At 35.0% G+C, this 18,792-nt stretch overlaps 2 long non-coding RNA genes across 2 annotated transcripts; both read left to right on the top strand.

Annotated features, from left to right (window-relative positions):
* The first annotated feature begins 11,235 nt into the window (after positions 1 to 11,235).
* LOC142522160 (uncharacterized) lies at positions 11,236 to 11,748 on the top strand. Its single transcript, XR_012814394.1, has 3 exons — positions 11,236 to 11,335; positions 11,413 to 11,500; positions 11,583 to 11,748. It is a non-coding gene; the product is annotated as an uncharacterized LOC142522160 (long non-coding RNA).
* Positions 11,749 to 12,637: 889 nt separating this feature from the next.
* On the top strand, positions 12,638 to 13,596 carry LOC142521643 (uncharacterized). Its single transcript, XR_012814325.1, has 3 exons — positions 12,638 to 12,691; positions 13,198 to 13,400; positions 13,477 to 13,596. It is a non-coding gene; the product is annotated as an uncharacterized LOC142521643 (long non-coding RNA).
* The last annotated feature ends 5,196 nt before the right edge of the window (positions 13,597 to 18,792 follow it).

The following is an 18,792-nucleotide window of genomic DNA, read 5'->3' as shown; positions in this document are numbered from 1 at the left end:
TTTTGGGCTGAAGCCATCAACACAGCTTGTTATACTCAGAATCGGTCTATGATTAATAAAAATCATGAAAAGACTCCATATGAGGTATGGACCGGAAAATTGCCAGAAGTGGGGTACTTTCGCATATTCGGCTGTAAGTGTTTTATTCATATAAATGGCAAAATGCATCTCACCGCATTTGATGTAAAGGCTGAAAATGGCATCTTTCTGGGATACTCAGCAATGAGTAAAGCATACAGAGTGTATAATCAAAAAACTCTCACTGTCGAAGAATCCATACATGTTGTGTTCGATGAATCATCTATATGTCATGACAGTAGCAACAGTAGCATGCATGATCTGATAAATAATTTTGAAGCTGCTAACCTTGAAGCTAGCAATGATGATGATGAGATAGACCTAAGAAGAACTGGTGAAACCATCTCCAAAGAAAACCCAACCAGTCAAGAACAAAATCAGGAGACAAATGAACCAGAAAACAATTATCAACCGCAGAACATACCAATGGAAGAAGAGGCACCAGAACAAGAAAACGACATCAATCAACCAACCGAGCCAAATCCATATGGACCTTGTCTCCGGTGGAACAAGGATCATCCACTCGAGCAGGTCATTGGTAACCTTACTGCTCCTCTTGGAACTAGAAATCAGATGATAAATGAATTTATGCAGGCTGCTTTCGTTTCTCAAATAGAACCCAAGAAAATTGATGATGCCTTGCTAGACACAAACTGGATAGAGGCTATGCAAGAGAAACTTAATTCAGTTTGAAAGGAACAGAGTATGGCACTTAGTATCTCGACCTAATGATGCTCACATAATTGAAACTAGATGGGTTTACAGAAACAAAATGAATGAAAGTGGTTCAATCATCATAAATAAGGCTCGTTTAGTGGCTCAGGGATATAGACAGGAGGAAGGAATAGACTTTGATGAATCTTTTGCCCATGTTGCCAGATTAGAAGCCATTAGAATATTTCTAGCTTTTGCAGCATTTAAGGACTTCAAAGTATATCAAATGGATGTTAAATATGCCTTTCTGAATGGTTTATTAAATGAGGAAGTTTATGTAGAACAACCACCCGGTTTTGTTAATCATGCCTTTCCTGATCACGTTTACAAACTGGATAAGGCCCTATATGGACTCAAGCAAGCTCCGAGAGCATGGTATGACACACTAACCAAATTTCTGCTCGAGCATGGATTCTCTATCGGTACAATTGATAAAACTCTATTTAAATTCTCTAGAAATGATCATTCATTTTTTGTTCAAATATATGTGGACGATATTATTTTTGGTTCAACTAATCCTAAGTTATGTGAAAGATTTTCTAAGATGATGCAGGAACAATTTGAAATGAGCATGATGGGCGAATTAAACTATTTTTTAGGACTGCAAGTCAAGCAGTCTGAAAACGGTATCTTCATTAATCAAGCCAAATAAACACGAGATATGATAAAGAAATTTGGCATGGAAAATTGCTCTCAAGCCAGCACTCCAATGAGCTCATCAATCAAATTAGATAAAGATGAAGGGGGAATTTCGGTGGATGAAAAAATGTACAGAGGACTAATTGGGTCCTTACTATACTTAACCGCAAGTCGACCTGATATTATGTTTGCCGTATGCTTATGTCCGCGGATTTCAAGCTAAACCTATGCAATCTCATTTTACTGCCTCTAAACGCATACTCAAATATTTGAAAGGAACTGCCAATGTGGGTCTTTGGTATCCCAAAGATTCAAGTTTTAATCTTGTAGGTTAATCAGATGCAGATTATGCTGGATGAAAAATCGATCGAAAAAGCACCAGTGTTTCATGCCATTTCTTGGGTGAAAGACTTATTTCATGGGCCAGCAAGAAACAAACGTCAATCGCTACATCAACCGCTGAAGCAGAATACTTAGCAGCCGGAAGTTGTTGTGCTCAGATGCTATGGATACAGCAACAGTTAAAAGACTATGGAATCCAAGCCGCTGAATCTCCCATATTCTGCGACAACCCAAGCGCTATAGCCATAACATACAACCCTGTCATGCACTCTCGGACGAAGCATATTGATATCAGACATCATTTCATCCGAGAACATGTCATGAAGAAAGAAATACGGCTTGAATACGTTCATACTGATCAACAAACAGCCGATATTTTCACAAAACCACTATCCGAGGCTAAGTTCTCTTATTTTCGTAATATGCTTGGTTTGATTGACATATCATGATATGATTATTTCTTGTATATGTCTAGTTTAATTTTGCAGAAAATAAAAGAAAAATGCAAGAAACAGTCAGTAATACAAAATAAAATTTTCTTATCATATGAGGCGGGGGCAGTACATCATTAGAGGCGGGGGGGGGGGGGGGGGGGGGGGGTCAGTACATCATTAGGCATGGGGACAGTACATCAACATAGGCGGAGGCGTACACTCTTAATCTCCCTATCTACGTACAACCTCCAGGACACAAACCAGCTGCTCAGCCCTCCGATGGCAATACGTGAAAACTCCTCTGAAATGGCTATCTCTCTCAAAATACTCCTCTCATTGAACAACATGAGAAGATAAACGCCATCATCAGAAAAGACGCCAACATTATCAGCCACGCAAAGACGTCGCCGATACCTTCCTAGTGCCGCCATCTCTCTGGAGGAAGCAGCTAGTTCGCATTCAAGGATGAACTGGAGTTTTCGGATTTTTGCCCACATGGCAAGAGTTTTCTTCATCACTCGCTCCTCAATAGCTTTTTTACGAGAAGCCACCACAGCATTCATAAATTCTTCGGCTAAGTCCGGACTGTTATCTCTCTCCATCTCTCTTATTTGATTTTATTGCTAACATCGTTGCCTGTATTTATAGATAAAAATCAAGCGCCAAAAGCCTGTGTCATCATGACTGCGGTGGGAAATGTGAAGCGTTTTATAATACGCAACCGACGGTTCATTGTCATTCATGCACATATTTAGGGGGAAAAATGGTTAAGGAATAATTATTATCTTCTTTAACCGGTCCCTACCTAATCACATCAATGATCCGGTTCAAATTTTGTGGATATAATACATCCACGTCATTTTCGTAAAAAGTACTCAAACTCTTCGACTGCTTCTGTGTGAAGTGACGTTTTTCTCCTTCAAATTTGAAAATACTCATTTTACCGCCGTCAAAATTTTCAAATATTTTAGAAAAATCCTCCAATAACAGTCCTCCACATGGACTAACTAGTGCATTCTTGAACCGGAGATACCTACCTTCATTCACATCATCGTTCTCACTTTGTTATCTCATCTAAGCTCACTCTGCAGGAACAAGCAAACAAAAAATTCTTTGCAAATTCAACACAAATGGCTGCCTCCATTGCACAGAATACAGTAGCTACCAACTTCCCATCCATCTTTTCGATGCCCAACAAGTCTATGAAGGCTATGTTCCGCTCACTCGAAGAATCTGGGCTTCGAACATTTCTGGGTTGCAGCTACAACTACTCCGATACATTACTGAAAGAATTCTTTGATTCTGCTTACATGAAGAACGGAGAAATTCTTTGTTCTGTTCAAAAAAAAAACTTCATCTTCACCCAGAAAGTGTTTGCTGAATTGTTTAGCTTACCAACGGCTGGCATCACTTACTTCTCTACACTGCCAGATGGTAATACTGATATTTGGCGAAGAAACTTCTCACTCACTGATTCTCCTATTTCTTACCCAACATGCCAGAAGCGAGATTTAAAGATCGAATTTCGACTGTTGGCTGATATTGTGGCAAAAGGAATTCTTGCTAAAGCTGGTGCATATGATAAAATTACTATGGAGAAATTCCTTGTTATGGCCACCATCTCCTCCAATCTAGGGATCAACTGGTCTGATATTATTTTCAAAATACTGGTAGCCATGATTAAGAAAGACAATCAATCTCACGGCTTCGCGGTTCAAATATGCCACATGTTGATCAAAGCAGGAGTCCAACCGGTTGACATGATTGAGGTTGGAAAAACCAAAATGTTTTCTTGGGTATCGGTTGACAAATTCATTTAGAAAAACAAACCGACAGATGAAGAATACGTCACTGTCAAAACAGAAACTGGTGTTGAGTTTGTGAAACAAAAGAAACAAAGTGTCTCTACTCCCAAAGAAGCCAAAAGAAAACTGGTTTTACAAACAAGCTCTGATGATGAGTTCAAATATGATGTTCTAGTTGCTCAGGTTTTCAAGAAAAAAAGAACCGCACAACTAACAAAAATTAAGCTGGTCAAGCATATTTTTGCACCGCTCATTCCTGCCCCTATCCCTGCAGTATCTGTCACCAAGTTTAAAGGGATTCAAATTACAGAGACAGATATCCAATCCTCCTATTCAGGAGTTCCTATTATTCTCTCTTTCGATAAGGGCAAACAGGTGCTGATTGATAATCCACCTCAAAACAATGCAGTTCATACGGCCATCATCCTCACAAGTCAACGTGTCAATGAGGCTGTTCAGACAAAAATGATGATGTTTGATAAATGGGTTCAATATCGCACTGCTGTCACTTTTGATTCGCTCCTCCAAACCGGAAAGATACAGGCAGCCGCCAAGCTTGAACAGTCCATTTTGGAATAGGAAGTGACTTAAGCTTCCCTGCTGGCCTCTAGTGTTCTGCCTTAACTTGCTGTATGTCAAACTCTCGGACAAAAATTGTAAGATGTCTTGTTTCATGCCCGGCCACCAATACAATGTCAGCAAATCCTTATACATCTTCGTACTTCTTGGATGAATGAAAAATACGGAGTATTATGGGCTTCCTTCATGACAACTGATAAACATAAAAAATTATACATTAAATAAATATCTTATAATATAAATTTATAGTTTTTGTTTTATTAAATGTTTAAATATTATATGTTTTATAATAAATTGTAAAAAATATAAGTTGTTGTGTAATTATAAGTTTTAACTATTTTTATAGGTTCGATAAAACAAGAATAATATTGCCGTTGCAAATGGGATTAAGCTGATTCTTGGACCTGTAGAAAGTTGATGTTAATATCTACAATATTGGTAATATGCATGAGATAAAAATCCTCTCACAATTGGATCAAATTAAGCAACAAATAAAGTTACCTAAGAAGTGGCGGTTTTATCATGTTCTAGCATTTGACCATATATCTCAAATTACTTGGTAAAATGGTAAAAAAATACCAAAATTCAAACAACTCAATTATCTACATGTTTTGTTTTATGTGGAAAAGAAAATTCGGATGAGAAGATTTTCAAAAGTGATGTGAATGATGACAAAATTTATTGGAACACTAATGAAGATTTATGTGTAAAAAATAATATTTTATTTGTGGTTGTCTCCCCAAATTTGGCTATAAATATGGGTGTATCGTAATGTATTGAGATATCCCTCATTTTATGAACAAACCTTTGAGTTCATAATATTTATCTCTTTGTTTTTCCTTTATTTCTTCATTTATATATATTTAGCATGTTAATTTCATATTCAAAGTTTTACACTTTGAATAATGCGTAGATAACTTCCCAAAGTTGAGATGAAAAGGTGAAATTCTTGGCATGATAATAAGGTTATTAAAATGTAAGAATTTATGTTTATATTATCTAATCATTATTTATTGTTTATGTTATATTTATTTCTTTAAGCATTATTATACCCTACTTATAAGTGGGAGTTTTGATTTATTGTTTCATATGTTATACTAAATTCTTGGAACCTTTTAAATGTTAGTTTGGTATTACCAACAATTTAAAGTGGATGCCTTGATTTATTATATATGAATATATCATAATATTAATTTCTTGGTACCATTTAAATGTTTGTTTGGTTTTACCAACTATTTAAAGTGGGAACCTTGATTTAGTGTTTAAAAAAATATATATAGCACAATAAATACTTGACATCATTTATAAATTCTGGTATATATTATATATACTTATAAGATAATAATATATAACATAATTTAAATATGATTATTTAATATATTGAAACCATTTTATTAAGTGGATTTCAATAATGATAATTAATATTAACTTTATTAAATTACCAAAGAATGGATCCTCAAACCCAACTACTTGAATTAAAATTTGAACAATTAAAAATTGCCAATTAAATATTCAAAAAATTAAAAGAAAAAACAAAACAAAGTTGTATCAAGCTTTTAGCGCTGTTGTCGAGGAAGTATAATTTAATTTCAAATCTATTTAGTTTTGTTTATAGTTTATTTTTCTTTCTTTGAATTTTTATCGATTTTGCGTGTTTTTCTTCTTTTTCTTTTGCATTTGCATGAGTATTTGGTCACATTCATTTAGTGGTCGACTCATTCAAAATAACCCTTTATTTTCACAAAACATGGCAGAAGAACCCATCCAAGAAAATGAAGATGAAATTCAATCTCAACATGATCATGATAGACGAAAAACACTTAGAGATCACATGAATCTTACACATACTAGTGCACCTTCATGTTTAGTTTTTCCCCCTGATGCATCTCATTTCAATTTTAAGCCTGATATTATCCAAATTTTACCCAACTTTCATTGTTTAGATTCTAAAATTCCATACTTGCAATACGAGAGTTTGAAGAAGTGTGCAACACATATAATGATCTAAATTGTAGCATGAAAACCATTCGACTTAAGCTTTTTCATTTTTCTTTAACAGATAAAGCTAAAACTTGGCACTACAAGAAAATTGATTTATAATGACAAAAATTTAATGAGGGTATGAAAAATAGGTCACTAAAAACATAATTTTTTAAGTTTTTATGAGGGTAAAAAAAACCATTATTAAAGATTTAAATTATTAGTGATGAATTCTCAATTTCGTAGCTATAGATAACTAATCTCGTCATTATGTTAATACAAAAAAATCCTCTCATAATTGCCTACAGATTTTAGGCGCCATGTATAAAATTATTTCCCTCCAATTGCCCCTACAGATTTTAGGCGCCTAATGCATTTTTATTTTTCATTAATTAAAAAATAAAAATATCTTTTACCCCAAATACAATTATATTTCTCACTTTAATAATATGTGTAAACCCTCCCCTCCCCTCCCTTCCGAATCTCTCCTCCCCTTCGAATTCGACTTTTTTTCTCACCTACATATTTTTCTTGCCTCTCATAATCGCTTATCTCTCATTCTCGGTGCTCTCTCATACTCGGTGCGACTAAGAGAATAGGAATCCCAGCGGCGGCGTTTGTGGAAGACGTGTAAGGTTGCCTCTCCTAGTGAAAATTCGATTTGCACTACGTCATCACGTTTCTACGAGAGAGATTTGCGCTCATTCTGAATCTGAAATTTACCTTATTTTTTTGTTTCTCTTGTTTTAATGGTCAAAGAATATCACTATTATTACACGTTTAGCTAATTTTAGATAAAGATGCAAAATTAGATTAACACATTTGAGTTTAAAATACCGTGAATCCAGAATTTTTGCTTTGGGAGCACCAAGATTAGTTGTTAGGTTTCCTTATTTCATCTTTACTCGAAGAGGCCGTGCAAAAGTAGCTAATGTCACCACCTCCAGAATTTCACCCAATCACGTTCCCCATCTTCGCAATCACCTCCTCAGCTTCCGTCCAGTAGACCACCCACTTTTTTTATTAATATTCAAAATTCGTAACCTTTGATTGTTTGTGAAATCTGAAATTGGAAGGGGAGCATAAACCAAAACTTGTATCTACATGGTACACCACATCTTTTTATGCCATCTCATAAAAAAAGAAGTATTTTTTAGAAAGAATGGACAATTTAAAAATCATATGTTGTTTTCTGTGTGATAACTTGTATCTGCATCTTTTTCGAGGGTGGGTTTATGCTCACTTTCAAATTATTCTCAATCGAAACCGAGAAATCTGAAATTTTTGGTTCGAATCGGTTTATCTATCCTTTACCACCCCACTTTTTAAAATATGATCCCATTAAAAAGTTTTTTAGTGTATACATTTGATCTCAAACTAAAATTCCAAAATTAATATGATAGTAATTTTCGCATATATGAAAGTAACAGTTATATGATAAATTTCATTATGAAAGTTTTTTTCGTATACATTATGAAAGTTTTTTAGTGTATACATCTGAAGTGTAATCTGAAGCCCCTACCCTCATCAGCATCATTCTGCACTTGTTTTAGATCATACAAAATTCCATTTAACCTTCTAATGTAGTATAGATGTGTCATCCCAGTAATGGAAAAGAAGGTTTTTAGAATCTGTTTCTATAACTTATGGGAGTGGTTAACTTATAGGAGTGGTTATTTACCGCGCTTAAACTCTTCGCGGCGGTAGCATGTAAAACTTCTATAGGAGCTATTATAGTAATCGGTGGTAAAAGCTGCTACAACTGTTTCTGAGAGATTATATGCTGCAATATATCAGGCAATTGAAGACGCTTAAATCCTTGAAAAAATTATAGTGATAGGAGGGATTTGAATTATTAGGCAACTAAAGTGGTCTTTAACTATTGCGAAAACTCTAGTGATAGAATTTGTACAAATAGCTCGTAAATCCTGAAAATTACTTTCATATATGCGAAAATGGGGTTTTGAAGCGCTACTGTTGCTAGATATAAACTATGTCTGTGTTAATTATAAAACATGATAGCATAATTGTTTAGTTTATTATAAAATATGATAGCAAAATATGATAGCATAATTGAAAGTTGTATTATGATAATAGTAAGCTGAAACTATCACTTTTTAGCATCACAAAACATATATTTTTGTTGTGTTGCCTCTAAATCTGTTGCAGATTCTTTTGAGCAAGAATTCATACTCGTAAAAGGAAAATGACACCTAGTAAGGAATGGATGATTTTTTCAATGATCGATTCAATGGAAAATACAAGGTTGGAGTTGAAGAATTTTTGAATTATGCTTTTAAGAAGACAAGTGAAGAGAATAGTATTCGGTGTCCATGTGTGAAGTGTAATAACACTGGTTATGGATATCGTGAAGTGGTTGAAATGCATCTAAATGTGAATGGAATAATGCTAAATTATACAACTTGGTATCACCATGGTGAAAGGCTTGGTGAGTCTTCATCTGATGATGAAGAATCGGAAGGAAGTGATTATGATGAAATTTTGAGGGATTTGTATCCTAACATGAATGGTTTTCATAGAAGTGGATCTGAAATTGGTTCATCAAGTGAGAATAAACATGGAGAGGAACCGAATGATGAAGCAAAGAAATTTTATAGATTGTTAAAGGATTCTGAGCAACCAACTTATCCAGGTTGTGACACCTCAAAATTATCTGTGCTTGTCAAATTATTACACATTAAGAGTATTGGTCGATGGAGTAATGAATCATTTGATATGTTGCTACAGCTGTTGAAACAAATACTCCCAGTCGGTTCAAATTTGATAGAATCCTATTATGATTCCGAAAAAATTATTAAAGATCTTGGTCTCTCTTATCAAAAAATAGATGTGTGTAAAAATGATTGTATGTTGTATTGGAAGGAAGAAGATAAGTCTAACATGTGCAAAATATGTGGTGCTTCTAGATGGAAAGAAAATAGTCATAATGAGGAAACCAAAGTTCGAAACATTGGTAAGAAATTAGCAGTGAAGACCTTGCATTACTTTCCTTTGAAGCCTTCTTTAAAGCCAAGGCTTCAAAGGTTATTCATGTCTAAAAAGACTGCTTCTTTTATGAGATGGCATCATGAAAAAAGAGTATATGATGGACTGATGAGACATCCAGTTGATTCTATGGCATGGAAGTCGTTCGATGATTTGCATAAAGATTTTTCCATTGAACCTTGAAATGTATGTCTTGGTCTTGATAGTGATGATTTCCAACCGTTTACTCATTCAAAAAAATCATACAGTATTTGGCCAGTAATACTCATTCCATACAATTTGCCTCCATGGATGTGCATGAAAGAATCTAATTTTAATCTTTCAAGTCTCATACCAGGTCCCGAGGGTCCGAGAGATGCTATTGATGTCTATCTTAAACCTTTGATAGAAGAGTTGAAGGAGTTGTGAGGACTAGGCATTGAAACATTTGATGCTTCAACTCGCCAAAATTTTAAATTGCATGCATCTTTATTGTGGACAATCAATGATTTTCCAGCGTATGGGAATCTGTCTAGTTGGAGTACCAAAGGTAAGATGGCATGTCCTTGTTGTAACAAAGACACTTGTTCTATGAGGTTAGCTAATGGTAAAAAGCAATGTTATATGGGTCATCGACGTTATCTTCATAGCAACCACAAATGGAGAAAAAATAAAAGTTTGTTTGATGGAACTAAAGAGGTAAGACAACCACCACTTTCACTTTCAGGAGGTGATGTGCTTGCTCAAGTGAATGACCTTGAAGGATTCATCTTGACTAAAGATTTTAAAAGAAAGGTGAAAATATCACATGAAAACAGAGGTGATAATTGGAATAAGAAAAGTGTTTTCTTTGAACTTCCATATTGGAGTTCTCTTTTGTTAAGACACAATCTGGATGTGATGCACATTGAAAAGAACATCTGTGAGAATATAGTCAAGACAATTATGAATGCGAAGGGAAAGACTAAGGACAATTTCCAAGCTCGTCTTGATTTTGAAGCTCTGAAAATTAGACCAGATTTGCATCCAATTCGCAAGGGGGATAAACTTGAGTTGCCCATTGCATCCTACACTTTATCTACAGAGGAAAAGCACTTGTTTTGCTTATTTTTTAAGCAATTAAGAGTTTCAGATGGGTTTTCATTTAATATTTCTCAAAGTGTTAACACGAAAGAACATAAAATATCATATTTGAAATGTCATGATTTTCATGTCCTTTTACAACATCTACTTCTTCTTGGGATACGTGGCCTCCTCCCTAAAGCCGTGTGTGAACCACTTATTGAGTTGTCTTTGTTCTTTACTAGTTTGGTGCTAAAACATTGAAGGTATGTGAGTTACAAAAGATTGAATCCCAAATTCCGATTACTCTTTGCAAGTTGGAACAAGTTTTTCTCTCTTCGCTTTTTGATGTGATGGTGCATTTGCCTGTTCATTTGGCTAAGGAGGCTATAATTGGCCTATTGAGCGTATATTTTATAAGTTAAAACAACTGATTCGAAACCTGGCTCGTCCGGAAGGCTCAATAGCAGAGGGATACATAACAAAGGAGTGTATGACTCTTTGCTCAAGATACTTGAAAGACAATGAGACAAAATTCAATAGACTTGAGCGAAACTATGTCAGTGGGTTTCATAAATATAAAGGTGAAATACCCATATTTTCGCAATGTTGACAAGCATTTGGAGCTGGTATAAGTCGTATTCTCGATGACGATGCATGGGAGAAAGCTCATATCTATATTTTAAAGAATTGCGATGAAGTACAACCTTTCCTTGAGTAAGCTCAAATAAATCTAAACAACCATTTTTTTTTCTTTTTATATATATGCATTTCTCATTAATGTTGTAACGCAGAGAGTACTCTAAAAATGAGAAAAATAATACACCACAACTATCGGATGACGAATGGAATAGCAATTTTATTGGTTGGTTTGAACAAAAAGTAAGTGATTCTATTGTTATAAATTATTTTGTGTTGAACAAGATTATTTGTTCGAGTTATTTACATTTTAATTTATTTGTAGGTTGACAAAATGAAAATGCAAGACCAACACAGTAAATATGATGACCTGCTATCATTGTGTCGTGGTCCTTCAATGTATGTTACATTCTTCAGTGGTTATGTTGTCAACGGATATAGGTTTCGGATTGAAGCTCGTGACAGAGGATGTAGAACACAAAATTATGGGGTGTGTGTAATCGGTGATATAGGTAGTGAGAAGAATTATGTTGACTATTATGGAGTGTTGACAGAGATTCTTGAACTGCATCATCTTGACGGAAAACGAGTGGTTTTATTTCGATGTAGATGGTTCGATGAGCATGATAATGAGAAAGGAGCAAAAGTAGATGAATATGGATTCACTGACATTAATTGCCATCGTATTTTGAAAACAAACGAACCCTTTATTCTCGCCAATCAAGCTTCACAAGTGTTTTATGCCATTGACAACATCAATAAAGGTTGGCATGTTGTTGTTAAGACACAACCTCGGTGAAGCATATCAACAAGCTGAATCATTCAATTTTGATTGTGGGGGCCAAACTTCATTCGATGTAGATGGTCAAAACATTTGGAGAAGAACAGATTTGGAGCCGCTAGTAGTTGACCTACCAACAAACAAAAGAAAGAGAAAGCGAATTCAAATTTGAAGAAGTATTTCCAACTTATCATGTTTCTTAGTTGTTTTTTTATGCTATTCTATTTTGGTAAAATCTTCGTTCTTTTATGTGTTAGTTGTTTATTCATTTTGGTTCATTTTCATGTTTTTACTATTTGTACTAATATGTTACATTGCTTATATTAACAGATGGAACCAATGCTTGCCAAAAGTAGTGTAGGCAACATCCGAAAGCCTGTAAAATTTTTAGCTCCTTGTAAGTTGGCCAAGGAGCGTGGATAAGGACATAAAACGAGGCCTGTTGGAGATTCTACTGGTAATTTCTTTTCTAAACTGATAGCGTAGATTTATTTTTTTATATAATTTCAACAGTTGATATAATTATTTCATAGTTAAATTATCTGATTTGTTGTTTACCAGGAATGCATCTGCCCACAAGAGCTTAAGAGGAATTCAAAGGATACAGGTTGAAGAGCAAAAAGCTCAATACATCGGCTATCAACGAAGAATTGGTAAACCTCTAAACTTTATGTAGGCATTGTAATTTATAACTCATGCAATTTTTTAGGTGGCTCTCTCTATTTTTAAGTGAAAATATATTGATATAATTGTAAAAACTGATTCTTTTTCCTTCCAAAAGGTGGAATTTCAGCCCATACTCTTATTGTGCATTTTGGGGAAGATGAATGGAAAGAAAGAGATTTTACGGATGATACTTCTTTCTTAGAAATCTTGAACATATGTAAAAAGTTCATTGACATATATTCTGTTGGTTATAAAGTCTCGGATGGGGATGGTGAGACTTTGAGAAATGATAAAGATTTATTGGCTATGTTGAAAGAACACGAGTACGTGGAGAACATACACATTTATGTAGATGTGGATGAATCTGCCCAACCATTGCTCTTCAAACGGCCTGAAGACAATCCAACATCTTGTAGCGTTAATAAAGAGTTATTTATTATGAGATTTTCTTGTTTTTCTTTATCATTGATTTATTTTCTTTAAATTTGTACAGATTATATCCCAATCCCAAGAGTTCCAAAAGTGAGAGATACTAAAATATTGAGTGATTATAAGACAAATGAGAAAGTCATTGTACGGGGGGATGTGGTAAATTGAAGTGAACGAGCTAGTACAATTCAATGGTTCATAACTATTTCGAAGAACTTTGATATCGAGACTGGCTTGCAATCTATCGGTGAATGTACGATCAACAAGGTAAGTTCTTTGGATAAAATAATATTTAATGTTCCATGAACCATAATTTATTATTGTAATTATATGATTTCTTTAGGATTTTCAAATACCAGTTGACGATGTTGGTCATTATCTTGTTGCTAAATTTACTCCTATGACTAAAGATGGTGAAAGTGGTGAATTGAGCTATGTTGTTACAGACAAATATGTTGATGATAAGTATAATATATATGAAATGTAGCGTATTATGCATTTTCTATTGATTTAAATTTTAATCTTGATACAATTATGTATTACTTCAATTCATTGAATAGATTCAACAACTCAAAAGGCGAGAAAAGTTCAAGGAAAAAATAAGAATAAGAAAATTGCAGCTTTAAAAAATGGAGAAAAGATGGAGATCGAATTCTACAACAATTGTGCAGTGGGAAAAAATTACAGATATTGGTCAAGACACTTGGGAGAAATCGTGCGCGACAAGCATATCCGCCCTATACAAGTGAAAACATGGAAAGAGTTGACTGAATTAGACAAGCAACACATGTGGGATTCGGTGAAGGTAAAAGAATTATATTATTAATTTCAGGTGAATTTACTGTTAGCATATAGATAATAAAATATTGTAATATATTTTAACTTTTGGTAAATCAACCATTTGCAAATTTTTTTGGGTGACTTTTTTAGTTTATGGTGGGTTTTATTTTTTAATTTGGTGATTTTTAATAAATTTAATACTTTTTAAGTCGTATATAAATTTCTTATAAGCATAATAAAACGTAGTACTTTTTGATACCTTCGATAGGACAGTAAATTTGTATTTTTTGGACAAAAAACGAGTGAGTTATGATCATTTTCGTGTGACTGCTCAAACTTTGATGTTTTTGAAATATGTTCTTCATGTTTCTTGAGTTATTTGGTTGCAGGCTTTGTTGAGAATTGCCAAGTGGTCATTTCTGTGTTTAGATGTGTCATGTGTGGTGATCAGTCGTCTTTCGATGTTTCGTTTCGAGTCGGTATGGGTTTGGTGGCATTAGAAGGCCTAGGGAAGGGAATGGGAAGCAGATGGCTTTTTGGGGTTGAATTCGCACAGGACTAGAGCCGCAGCGCTGCACTAAGAGCACTGCAGCTTCACACCAAGCAGCGCTGTAGGGTAGCAGCTAGGTGCCTATCTGGCGCTGCTCTTCAGCGCCTAGGCGCTGCTTTCGGTATCTTCGGGTTTCGAGTTTAGGTGATATTGCTTACTTTGGGTACTAATATGTCATTATGTCCAAGCTTAGTGAGGGTTAGATTAGACGTTATGAAGTTTGAATAGGGAACATTGAATAATGGTTTAGGCGAGGTCCGTGTCTTCCATTGCTAGGTAAATTTCATAATCCATGTCAAGATTGTTTCGGGGTTTGAGTCGTGGTTTAGCTTGTTGATTAATCGTGGTCAAGTCCCGAGGGGTCTAGAAACTCATAAGTTATTTAATTACCTCGGTGGTAAGTTGGTTTGTGATAGGATCGGGTAAATGTGAAAGAGTGTTTATAAGGGTGTTGAATAAACACTAACAATTTTCACAACCTTTTCTCGTTTTATGAGTCAGTTTATTGATAAACTGATACTCGAGAATTTTGTAAGTCGATATCAATCATATAACAATTAAAGTACGGAAATAAAATGACTAATAGATAGAATAAAACTGAAATAAGAAGACACAAGATTTTATGGATGTTCGGAGATTTCAAACACTCCTAAGTCGCCCCTTCTATAACAAAGATAAGATATTCACTAAAAGATTTTGATCGATATAAAGAGTTGTGGACCCACTTCAGTTTTGAACTTAACAATGTCAAACTGAAACTCTTAGTTACGAACCGGTTTACAATACTCAATTGGATTGAAATAATTTAGCACAACTGATCTATTCAAGTCAAGTATTATAATAATAACAGTTTATGCTTGTAAGCTCGAAGTATAACCTTGAATACTATGAATGTATACAATAAGCGTGAGCTTTGAAATTTGCAAAGATTTCAGCAGAGTAACAGCTCAGTTGATAGAATAGTATATCGATCGGGTCGATTCGGAGAGATTGTTTCTCAGCTGATCTTCTCTGCTATTTATAGGCTTTGCCTCCAACGGTAATATTAAATATACGATTTGAAACTTTATAAACGTTGTTTGCCATGTCAACAATCTTCTGACAGTCGTACATTGCATCATCAGCGATCCCATTACTAGTTGCAGTCAGCTTTTGTATATTTCTCAATTGAACGTCCTTTTTCTTTACTGATGAAGTGTATGTTGGATCTCGGTTTTCTACACGCCCAAACGCAGCGGAAGTTTTAAATTTTTTTTATTTTGACATTCAAGATGTGTTTTGCTTTTGGCGCTCGTATGGTTTTAACATAAACATTCATAGGATGTTAAAAAATTATACCTTTGTGAATTAATCACGTGGCTCCAACTAATCCGATATAAACGGATTAGCTCTTGATGAATCCCTTCGAATTTTCTTCAAGAACTCTTTATTTCAATCTTCTAATCAGGTCCATGACTTCATGATTTGTTCCTCTTCTAATTTGAACTAGAAAATATAGAAGAGATTTTACGTTGGAGATTAAGAACGAGATACGGCTCAACCAAAACCCTTTTGATGGAGCCGAAATTCTGAGAGGAGAAGGGAAGATATTTTCGAAAATTGGAGTCTAGTGGAGGCTAGGGTTTTTTTCGAAAATTATGAATGAATTGCGTCTAACCTAAGCATAATACACATATATATATAAGCTTAGGGCCCATTAATTAAATTAATCACTTAATGGGCTTAATCAATTAATTATCCTAGTCCAACTAGTTTAATTAATTAATTAATCTTTTAAAGTCTAATTAAGAGCTTTAATAATATGTATGTTGGTCTTGTACTCCTACAAGCCCATAATACATACACCCATTACATTTAATTTAAATATATTATAAATTCAACATTTGAATTTAATATTTAAATTATAAATTCAACTCTTTGAATTTATCACTTTCAAAATTTAATATTTAATAAACTCAACTTTTGAGCATAATAAATTAAATACATTATAAATTCAACATTTGAATTTATCATTTAAATTATAAATTCAACTCCTTGAATTTTATAACCTCCAAAATTTAATATTTAATAAACCCAACTTTCGAGTTTAATAAATTAAATTATCAAATTTTATAAATTCAACTCCTTGAATTTATTCTCTCCAAATTTCATAAATTCAACTTCTTGAATTTAGTATATCATAAATTCAACTCCTTGAATTTATTTTCTCAAAATTTAATTATCATAAATTCAAAATAAATTCAACTCCTTGAATTTATTTTCTCAAAATTTAATTATCATAAATTCAACTCCTTGAATTTACTATATTATAATATAAATTCAACTCCTTGAACTTATTCTCTCAACGGGAACAAACGATCCAGTGCTTGTGTGACCCTCAATGGTTCAGGGATACAGCTAGCCGTGGGTTCACAACTTTTTGTGATTCAGGACATAATCCTTTATTCGGGCTTACCCTAATCAGCCCCATTCTTTTCATCAACACCTTGATCAAGAATGTCAGAACTCATTTCTGATTGCACCCATCGGATCATGGTAAGAGCGTCTAGTAGCCTCGCCCCATGATCCCCTAGGTATCACTGATAGTGCCTGCAAGAACCAGTCGATTATGATTAATGTACAGTACGGTCCCTTCATCTCAAATATCCCGATCGAATCTGCAACCATTGGCTCATCGAGGGTTGCATATTAATTCGATAACTATGTGATAACTATAATAGTGGCATCGCGTGTACTACTTGAGAACTCCTTCTCCAACGTACATCTCATACTCTGGCCAGAGATTCCATGCACTATTATTACATCAGATCACATAGGATATCCACACCCGTAGGTGAGCGGTGAATCCCCGACTACAATGCACTGGCTCCTATATGTGTCGCAACTGTACCCAACATCGCCACCTGATGACTGTCCCTGGAGCCGGTAAACGAGTCAAAGCACAGCCCTAGCATATAGAGTCTCAGTGTTGTCCCGGGTCGTAAGGACTAATGGTGTACAATCATAACCACGGACTTATCCTCTCGATGAATGATAACCACTTGAAAAGTCGGAGGGAGGGTTGTTCGGTATAATCATCATATGACTACCCACCAGCATGTTTGGACATTTCTATGCCCTTACCAAGAAACGCAGTACACAACATCACAGATGCTAGTCTCAAGCTCAAGCGACCTTTATCCCTGTTTTAGGCGGCTGAATCGACTAGGAACGAATTTAGAATATGCAGTGTTTACAAATGAGTTTCAACATCGAATTACGATTCATTTGTATTAAAGCATAATCAATGACTTTATCTATGCTGTTTGAATGGGTATACAGATAAAGTATAACAAGACCTTAAAAAGTTAAATTATATTAAAATAAAGATTGTTTATTTCACTTGAGTCAATAAATTCCCTAGCCAACCGTTGGCTTGCAGGGCATCTACTCTAACAATCTCCCACTTGCCCTAGAGCCAACTACCCTTAATCCCATTGCTTCGCGATGCTTTTCAAACAATGGTCCTGGCAAGGGCTATGTAAGTGGATCAGCAACATTATCTGCAGAGGGGACTCTTTCGACTGATATGTCTCCTCTTCCCACAATCTCCCGTATGATGTGAAACTTCCTCAGTACATGTTTGGATCGCTGATGAGACCTTGGTTCCTTTGCTTGTGCAATGGCACCAGTGTTGTCCCAGTACCATTGTTTGAAAAGCATCGCGAAGCAATGGGATTAAGGGTAGTTGGCTCTAGGGCAAACCAGTGTTGTCCATGTACAACGGGACTGGATCTACTCCATTAGGAATAACGCCCAACTCTTGGACAAAATTCCTCATCCAAACTACCTCTTTGGCTGCATCAGATGCAGCAATGTATTCAGCTTCAGTGGTGGAATCCGCAAAGGTGTCTTACTTGGAACTTTTCTAAGAGACAACCGCACCATTAAGCATGAATACAAAGTCAGAGGTCGATTTCGAATCATCTATGTCACATTGGAAGCCAGAATCAGTGTAGCCTTCCAATTTCAGTTCTCCACCCCATAGACCATGAACAAGTTCTTAGTCCTTCTCAAGTACTTAAGAATATCTTTCACGGCCTTCCAATACATTGGACCAGGGTTTGCCTCATATCTGCTTGCAACACTCAGAGTGTAAGCAACATCAGGACGTGTCTATATCACACCTTACATGATACTACCAATGGCTGACGCATATGGAATTCGTGTCATCATCTCTATCTCTTCATCAGTTTTGGGACACATTGCCTTAGATAGAGTAATACCATGACACATTGGTAAGTATCCTCTCTTGGACTCTTTCATAGAGAATCGTTTTATAATGGTATC

Source organism: Primulina tabacum, chromosome 13 (genome assembly GCF_025594145.1).
Source record: "Primulina tabacum isolate GXHZ01 chromosome 13, ASM2559414v2, whole genome shotgun sequence".
NCBI lineage: Eukaryota > Viridiplantae > Streptophyta > Magnoliopsida > Lamiales > Gesneriaceae > Primulina > Primulina tabacum.
The sequence above is the reverse complement of the archived record's forward strand: the minus strand, read 5'-3'. Positions and strand labels throughout refer to the sequence as shown.